The sequence below is a fragment of the Nannospalax galili genome, unplaced genomic scaffold, assembly GCF_000622305.1.
Source record: "Nannospalax galili isolate Female #2095 unplaced genomic scaffold, S.galili_v1.0 scaffold17, whole genome shotgun sequence".
Classification (NCBI taxonomy): Eukaryota; Metazoa; Chordata; class Mammalia; order Rodentia; family Spalacidae; genus Nannospalax; species Nannospalax galili.
Genome location: NW_008342276.1, coordinates 1,738,727 through 1,747,313, shown reverse-complemented (window position 1 = coordinate 1,747,313; position 8,587 = coordinate 1,738,727).

The following is an 8,587-nucleotide window of genomic DNA, read 5'->3' as shown; positions in this document are numbered from 1 at the left end:
AGGAGGCCATTGCTTACAGGAAAATGGATATAACTCAATATAATGATATTAAGTGAATTAAATCAATATCTGAAAACAAAACATAAAAAATATTTTAAGATTTATAGACATGTGTTATCAAAAATAAAAATTAATTTCAAAAATATTCTAAACCACAAATGCTACTGAGGTAAGCTCTAGCACAGTCCTAGCTTCTGCAAAATCAAGTCTAAACTTCTTATTAACACACATAATCTGCTTTATGGTCTCACCTCTTCATCCTTACCCACTTTCCTCACCTGCATTGGCAAATATTGTTTCCTCTGACTAAATAGCCCTTTCACTGACCCATATCCTCCAGATAGCTTCCATTTCCCCTAGCCTTCCTTCATAAAACTCTTACTCTATTGGTAGGACTCAGCTCAATTCCATGATTCTTCCACTCAAACTTAAATGTCTTCATGTCTTCATCTTTGTGCCCAGAGTAGTCAAATCAGAACTTCCTCCCAACACTAGTATATAAACTCCTAGTGCCAAGTACTATGAATACACTATTATATCTTCAGCCTCAGACAGTCTCTGGCACAGGGATGGAGCTCAACAAATATTGAGAGTATTATTAAAGCACTACCATATTGCAACATAATTGTTTCTTGGGTGTCTGCCAGGGCCACAAGAATGTGAGCTCCTTCGGGGTCGAAGACAGTACCTTTCATCTCTGTAGTCCAACACTTATCACAGTACCAGGCAAAAACCTGATGTTCAGTGTTTGTTCAATGAACTTACGCACAGACATATAAATGAATAAGCCCCACAGGCCTTCAGGATTTCCCTTCCTACCGGCATAACCTAACCCTGCTGTTTCATGGTATCTAGAGGGCATGTGCTCATCAAATGCAAATCAAGTCCAGATGGAAGATGCCATTATAAAGAAAACCAGATTCCCAGAGACAAAAAGGTGTATTGGTTACATGTGTTGTGAATGTAAATAAAAGAGCTTCTAGGTGAAACCCCAATTTAGAGTTGGAAGAACATGGGTTCTGCAGGATACTGATTCTGCACTGTTTATCAGAGGGAATTTGGAAAGGTGATTTGATGTATGGTCTGAAAATAAGAAATTCCACTCACTTGAGGATCTACAGAAAACTTCATTTTCACAGCCACTCTGAGGAACTTTCACCTTCATTCCATTAACTCCCCAGGAGGCGAACATTAGGATCACTTTCACTGAGGAAAGAAATTATGGAGAATTTCAAGTTTTAGAGCAGATCCCATAGCCCTTTATAGGGCAGATGCTGTGAACTAAATGTGTCTAGTTATCATTCAAACTCCAGATTGACAGGTTGTCTTGTGGAAAAGGTGCCTGTGATGGAACTTCATCCCCAAAACAGCCTTGCCAAATATACTCCTGCTCTCCTTAGCACCAGAACCAGCTGTGCAGGCAGCTGTGCATTCCCATTCATGCCACTGAGCACTTGTGGCATTCACTTAGTACCTAGCGTACACAGCATATAGTGTGGTTCCTGTAAGCAGAAAAGAACAAGACCAGCCTGGAAAGACATGGATGACTTCCTGCCATGCCACCCTTGCCGTTATGAGCTTTCTGGACATATGTGTGTGTGTTAGTTATTTGTCTGTTGCTGTAATAAAACACCATGACCAAGACAACTTATAGAAGGAATATTTTATTTTGGTTTACAGCTTCAGAGGGAGAGTCCACAAGGGCAGGAAGAGGCAAGAACAGGAAGCCAAGAGCTCACATCTCCAAGGACAAACAGGAAACAGAAAGAGGAACTGAAATGGGGCAAGGCTGTGAACTCTCAAAGTTCACCTCCAGTGACATGCTTCCTCAAGCAAGACTGCACTTCCTAGAGACTCTATGACCTCCCCAAACAGCACCACCAACTGAGAACCAAATGTTCAACAATCTATGGGCAACATTCTCATTCAAACCATGACAGTGTGGGGTAATGAGTTTCACTGGGATTCTTTACAACTTTAAAAAAAGAAACATTATTGAGAATTACATACATACATATAAGGCGTTTTGATCAAACCCATGCCCACTCCCTCCCCTCCATACCTCTCTTATCTCCCCATAACTTTTTTCTGACAACTCTGTGTTCTTTCTTTTTCTTTCTTTCTTTTTCGTTCTTTCTTTCTTTCTTTCTTTTTAATGGGACTTTTTGCTGCTCTAACATTCTCCCCTGTGAAGAGGTAACCCTAAAATTTTTTAGGGATGAGATAAGAGCTCCCAAATACTTTTGGCATTTTTGGCCTTTGGAGCAGAGTATGTTGCTAAGAGGCCCAAGGACATTTTGACTTTTAGCCAAGAAACTGGCTACTTTTCTTTGGAGTCTTTTTTACCCTAACTGCCTAGCCAGTTCCTACCTCCTATTCTTATCACACCATCCTCTGAAGGGGTTATCCAAATTGTCAATAGGGAATAGGGATGCAGACTGCTCTGGCTTCTTTCATGCTGAACAGGGATGCATGGTGAGGCAATTGGAGTACCCCCTTTCAGTGGGGACTCCCAAATTGCATAACTCTTGCCTCTAAGGAGAAAAGAAAGTCCTTGAATTGTGAATAGGAGATGTGAAGGAGAAGTAAAGGCAAGAGTAATTAGTATTACAAGTTCTAGACAGGGAACTAGAAAAAAGTCAGAACAGGGCAATTTTCAAGTGTTCATATGGGAGTCCATTGCAGTTTCTTGACAAGGGCTTCCAAAAGCATCCCTCTATTGGGTTCTTCTTCATTTTTCTTTTGTCTTTCAAGGCTGGACTAGTTGGCTGGGAAGAGCGGCTGGATACTCAGGCGAGGGTCCAGTGACCCTGCTTGGCACTCCTTTAATAAATGAGTACAACTGTAAACAAGCCCAATTGTGACTATGTTTAGCAATCAGGCTCATCTGAAGTCATGATGATGGTAGTTATTTCATGCAGAAGGGACTGCTGTATAGCAGCATCTTATTTAAAGAACCTGGAATTTAAAAGGATTTGGTGCTAGGAGCTACATATGAGGGAGAACATACGTCGTTTGTTTTTCTGAGTCTGTGTTACTTCACTTAGTATAACAGTTTCTAGATCCATCCATTTACCTGCAAATTTCATCATTTCATCTTTCTTTACTGCTGAATAGCAGTCCATTATGTAAATATACCACATTTTTGTTAACTACTCATCAGTTGAGGGACACTTAGGTTGCATCCATCTCTTAGCTGTTGGAAAAACACATTTTCTTAAAAAAGTCTTTTTTTTATTTGAATTTTTGGGAGTTTCAAAAAATATATCTTGATCACGTTTAAAATCTCTCCCTATCTGAACTCTTTGTATAGCACCCTCCCCTCCATTGGACTGCATGTTGTCTGCCATGTAGTAAGGCCCATGGAGTCAAGTTTGTGTTCCCAGATGTCCTTTGATATGTGTCCATCTACTGCAGCCTGGGTAACCTATCTAGCATCACACCCTTAAATAAAACCAGCTCTTTCTCTCCCTGCAGTTATTGGTTGCCAATAGTTCCTCAGCTAAATTAGGGCTTCTTATCTACTTCCCCACTTCTATCCTGGGCTTTTGTCTGGCTTTATCTTGCATGGGCCTTATGCATGCTCACCATTGCTGTGAATTCATATGAGTAGCTACCTAGCTGTGTGGAAAACTGTTTCTTTATGATTATCTACCACTTTTGGCTCTTACAGTCTTTCCATCTCCTCTTCCGAATGGTCCCGGAGCCTTGGGTGGCAGGGGTTTGATATCGATGTCCTATTCAGGGATAAGAACGTGTAGTCTCCTATTCTCTGCACTTTGGTTAGATGTGGCCTTCTTGGTTAACCACTATCTGTTGCATGAGGAAGCTTCGCTGGTGAGAGTTGAGAGATGTGTTAATATTCTTTCTGCCCCCTATTCTACTATGCTCTCTGAGCCTTAGGTTCAGGTTGCATTGTAGATGGTCACTTAGGATTGGACACCTCACAGACCTTATTCTTTGCATTTGAACAGTTGTAGAACTTGTAACAGTCTCCATCTGTTGCAAAAAGAAGTTTCTTTGATGAGTGGTGAGAGGTACACTTATCTGTAAATATAAGGATATGTATTTAGAATACAGTAAGAAATTACATTGGTATAGGAATGTGACAAAGGTAAGTTTTACTCTAGGATCTATGACCTCTCCAATCATGTGTATTTGGCTATGTTTACAGTACCACACATGAGTTCCCTTCCATTGAGTGGGCTTTAATTCAATAGTTGTTTATTTCCCCCCCCCAATAAATATGCTACTACTGTACCAGTAAAGATTATTTTCTGGGCCAGTCATTATTGAGGTTCATAGACTTTACAGCTAGATGGGATCATTGGCCGGTGGGATGCACTTTTAAATTTTGCTTATTTAAGTGATTCATTTGGGATCATAGTTCTCCTTGCAGCAAAGCCTCTAGATCAGTGTTCCTCAATAGAAATGTGATAGAAATCCCTTATGGGATTTTTCAGATGGTGGTACTTGGTAGCTAAATTTCGAATGCTCATATCAGAGTCCATTGGGATTTCTTGATAAGGACTTCCAAAATCATCCCTCTGTTGGGTTCCTCCTCATTTTTCTTTTGTCTTCCAAGGCTGGACTCAAGAGTGATGGCCTCAGGATTTGTTTTCAGGAACTTTGATAGCTGGTGGAGTGGCTAGGATCAGTGTCAGTTCCCTCTCAAAGGCTTCTAGATAGGGGGAGACAACAAATTTATCCATCATTTCAGAACAATAACTGATTGTCTCCCTTAGCTACAGGTGGGCATTACAGTATTGCAGACCAAGATTTGAAGTCTTACATCTGAGCAGCACTTTCTGCTTAGAAACAAAATCATCGATGAGAAATAATTGTCTAAATAACACTGTATATGGATTTAAGCCTAATGTCTGGGAAGTGTAATCCCTTGAACTCTTAAAAGAAATGTGCTGATCACTTTAATCTTTCATTATGCTTTCCTTTTTGGTCTTTAAGCCATACAGTTGACATAAATAGACCAATTTATTTTTGCTCTTCAGGCCGTTGGAGGATCTGTTCCTCAGAGGTTGCATGGGCTTGGGAGGAGGCCCTGGTTCCTTTCTTTTACCAGTTCTGCCTTTGTGAAGATAAGTCAAAGGTCCTACTCGACCATGGTTGGCTTTACTTGGAAGCATAGAGGAAATGTTTCCTCTGAGTTCACCCTCCTCTTTGTAGACTGGACACTGATTCATGTCCATCTGGTGGAGTGTCCATTGCCTCCCTGAACAGCAGGACAGGCGACTCACCACAGTTACAGGACATTTTGAAAGATGCTCCATATTCTCTTGGAACTTAGTCAACCTTGGAGGGCAAGGAGCGAAAACTGTCTTTAAGTTCCTCTGACCAGATTAGTATAGGTCTCAAAGTATGGCTGTTAAACATCCAAGAAGGTTACTGCTACCAGTCTGGTACTTTTTAATTACCATGTGCTATGTAGATAAAGCTTGTGCAAAAACCAAACAGGAGCATGGGTGAGGGTTTACTTACAGAAGGCACCTTATCAGGGTTACACTACTAAAGAAAATGTCTCTCCCTGCCCCTCATCAACCATTAACTGTGTATAAACCCTCGAAGAGATATGGGGCCCTACTGTATATTTTTAAGTGAAAAGTTTGACTACAAAAGATATGTATAATAAATATATACACACACATATATAAGCATGGGCATACATAAAAGATTGCAAATATACACCCAAAAAATACCTTCAATGTTTCTCTATGGTATAAGACTATGATTGGTTTCAATGTTTTCCATAGATTCTTAATATTTTTGATATGTGATATACGTACATATCATGCCTTTATAATCAGATTAGAGGTTATAAAATTTTGTTTGATACGGGGTTTCATGTAGCCCAGGCTAGCCTTAAGTTTGCTATGTAACTGAAAATACCATGAACTCCTGATCCTCTTGTTTTACCTCTCAGGTGCTGGGACAACAGTTGTGTGCCACTGCACCTCACTTAAAAGTTTGGCCTTAAAAGACAAAAATGTTCTGAGAAGAGATGATGATCAAACAAATGAATTCACATTCTTACATTTTATTCTTTTCTTTCCTGCCAGAAGTAGGATTCCTGATTCATGTACACACTTCAGGGACACTTGCCCTGTTTCTTGATTGGTTTGGAAAATGGTATTTCCTCAACTGCTCCTCCATCAGTCTGGTACATTATATCATAATGGTTGTCAATGACCAAAGGCCCAAACCTTGAACAGCAACTGCAGCAGCCTGGGAGTGTAGTGTGCAGCCCAAAGACTTCAGTTCGTGAGAAATCTGCTTTCCAGTTACATGTGATATGAAAACAGAGGGATAAGGGTATTTGGAGGAAGAAAGGGGACTAGCAAGAGAGGGGAAAGGGGCAGGGGAGAAAATAGGAACAATGTATATCAACATTTATATATGGAAAGGTCTTAATGAAGTCTATTAGCTTGTATGCTAACTTAGTAAAATTAATTTTTTATTGATTTATTTTTATTTTATGTGTATTAGTGTTGAACCTGCATGTGTATAAGTGCACCCATGTCATGCAGTACTTGCAAAGAACAGAAAAGGGCATTGGATGCCCTAGAACTGAAGTTACAGATGGTTGTTAGCCACCATATGGGTGCTGTGATTTAAACCCAGTTCTTCTGCAAGAGGAGCCAGTGCTCTTAACTGCTGAGCCATCGTTCCAGCCCCTAATAAAATTAATTTTTTTTAAAAAAGAGGAGGGTAGAGAAATGGCTCAGTGATTAAGAGCACTGGGTGCTCTTGCAGAGGACCCAGGTTCAGTTCCCAGCACCCACATGGCAGGTAACAACTGTCCATAACTCTAGTTCCAGGGGTTCTGACATCCTTTTTTGGCCTCTGTGGGCATTGCATGCATGGTTGCACTTACATCCATGCAAGCAAAACACACATATATGTAAAAATAAGTAAGTAAATAAATAAATAATAAATCTTTATAAAAGAAAATAAATAAGTTTGCTTTTTCTGCTGTAGCATATTGGCTTTCAAAACAGGAGCCAACTGGGCAGTTCTGATTGTACACAGACAGCAAAAACCAGAAATCCATCACAGAGTGTGAGAATCTATTCAGAAGCCTTTAGATTTTTAAGGTTCCTTTTTTTTTGGTTTTGTTTGTTTTTCTTTTTAATTTATTTATTTTTATTTTATGTGTGTGAGTGTTATGTGTGTAAGTGCACCCATGTCATGCAGTACCCTAGAAAGACAGAAGAGGGCACTGGATCCCCTAGAAGTGGAGTCACAGACAGTTGTTAGCTGCCATGTGGGTGCTGGAATTCGAACCTGGGTCCTCTGAAAGAACAGCCAGTGCTCTTAACTGATGAACCATCTCTCCAGCCCCTTGTTTTTCCTTCTCCTTTTCTTCTTTTTGAGACACAGTCTCACTATGCATACCAGGCTAGCCTTGAACTTGCAGCAATACTCTTGCTTCTGCCTCCAGAGTTCTGGGATTACAGACATGCACCACCATACCCTATTATGCTTTAATTACAAGCAAAGAACACTTACCTTTGACATTGTAATAAAACAACCCATCTTTTGAGCCAAAGCAGTGGTAAAAGGAACAAATCAGAAGCCATGGTATTGCCCAACTCTGCCTCACCCTCCCAGACAGCCACAGACAGTGTGCCAAAGTTGCTCATTTATTTATTCAACAAAGTTGCCCGAGTTGCTACAACTCAGGCCCTGTGCTAGGGATGGGAAACATAAAGCATCAAACCCTGGGTGCATACTCTCAAGAATCGAAGCATGTGATTGATTGGTTAAAAGCTTGGAAAGAGATCGAGTACAATAGAGTCTGCAGGGTATACTGCAGAGTGAAACAAATGTGATAGGTTGATAGCATCAGGGCTAACCTGGTCTACATTGTGGAATCTTGGAAGCTGCTGTTGGTTGCAGAAAACAGCAGGCCAGTCTCTTCCTTTCTGAGGTTGCCCATGGGTAGGATGGCAAGCTTTTAGATCTCATAGTTCACACCAATCCCCCAAATCAGTTAGTAGGAATTAGTATGAAGTCTGCATTGAAAATGCTTGTAATTGGTAAACACATGCAATAGCACAAATTGTCAGGCCTGTTTTTTCCAGCAGAGATTTTGTATGTATAATCTTGAAAGGATTAGGCAGCTAGAGCTGTGATGGACAATACTCACTACATTATGATACACACATTGAATTAATACCCAGCTTTTTTTAAAAAAAAAACAAAAACAATGTTCAGGCTGTGTGTACATAATGATCAGAATGTCATTGACTCTTTTTTTTTAAAGTTCCCCACATCTAACCCACAGACATGGTTGAGTACCCAGATGTGATCCTTAACAATGTATTCCAACTTTTTGAAATGTTTACTTTTATTGTTGCAAACTAAATATGATCCAGGATCACACAAATTCCTTGATGAATAGTCAGAGGTATCTAACTGCTTTTTGTCAGCCCCCACTAAATCAGGAGTGGTATTGTGATGCCTAATGTCCTCAGTTTACTGATTTTTGAAAATTACATGTAAATGTCATAGCAAACCAAAGCACAAACTAAGGTGAATGTCACTTTGGCTATCTGAGGAAGAAGAAAGA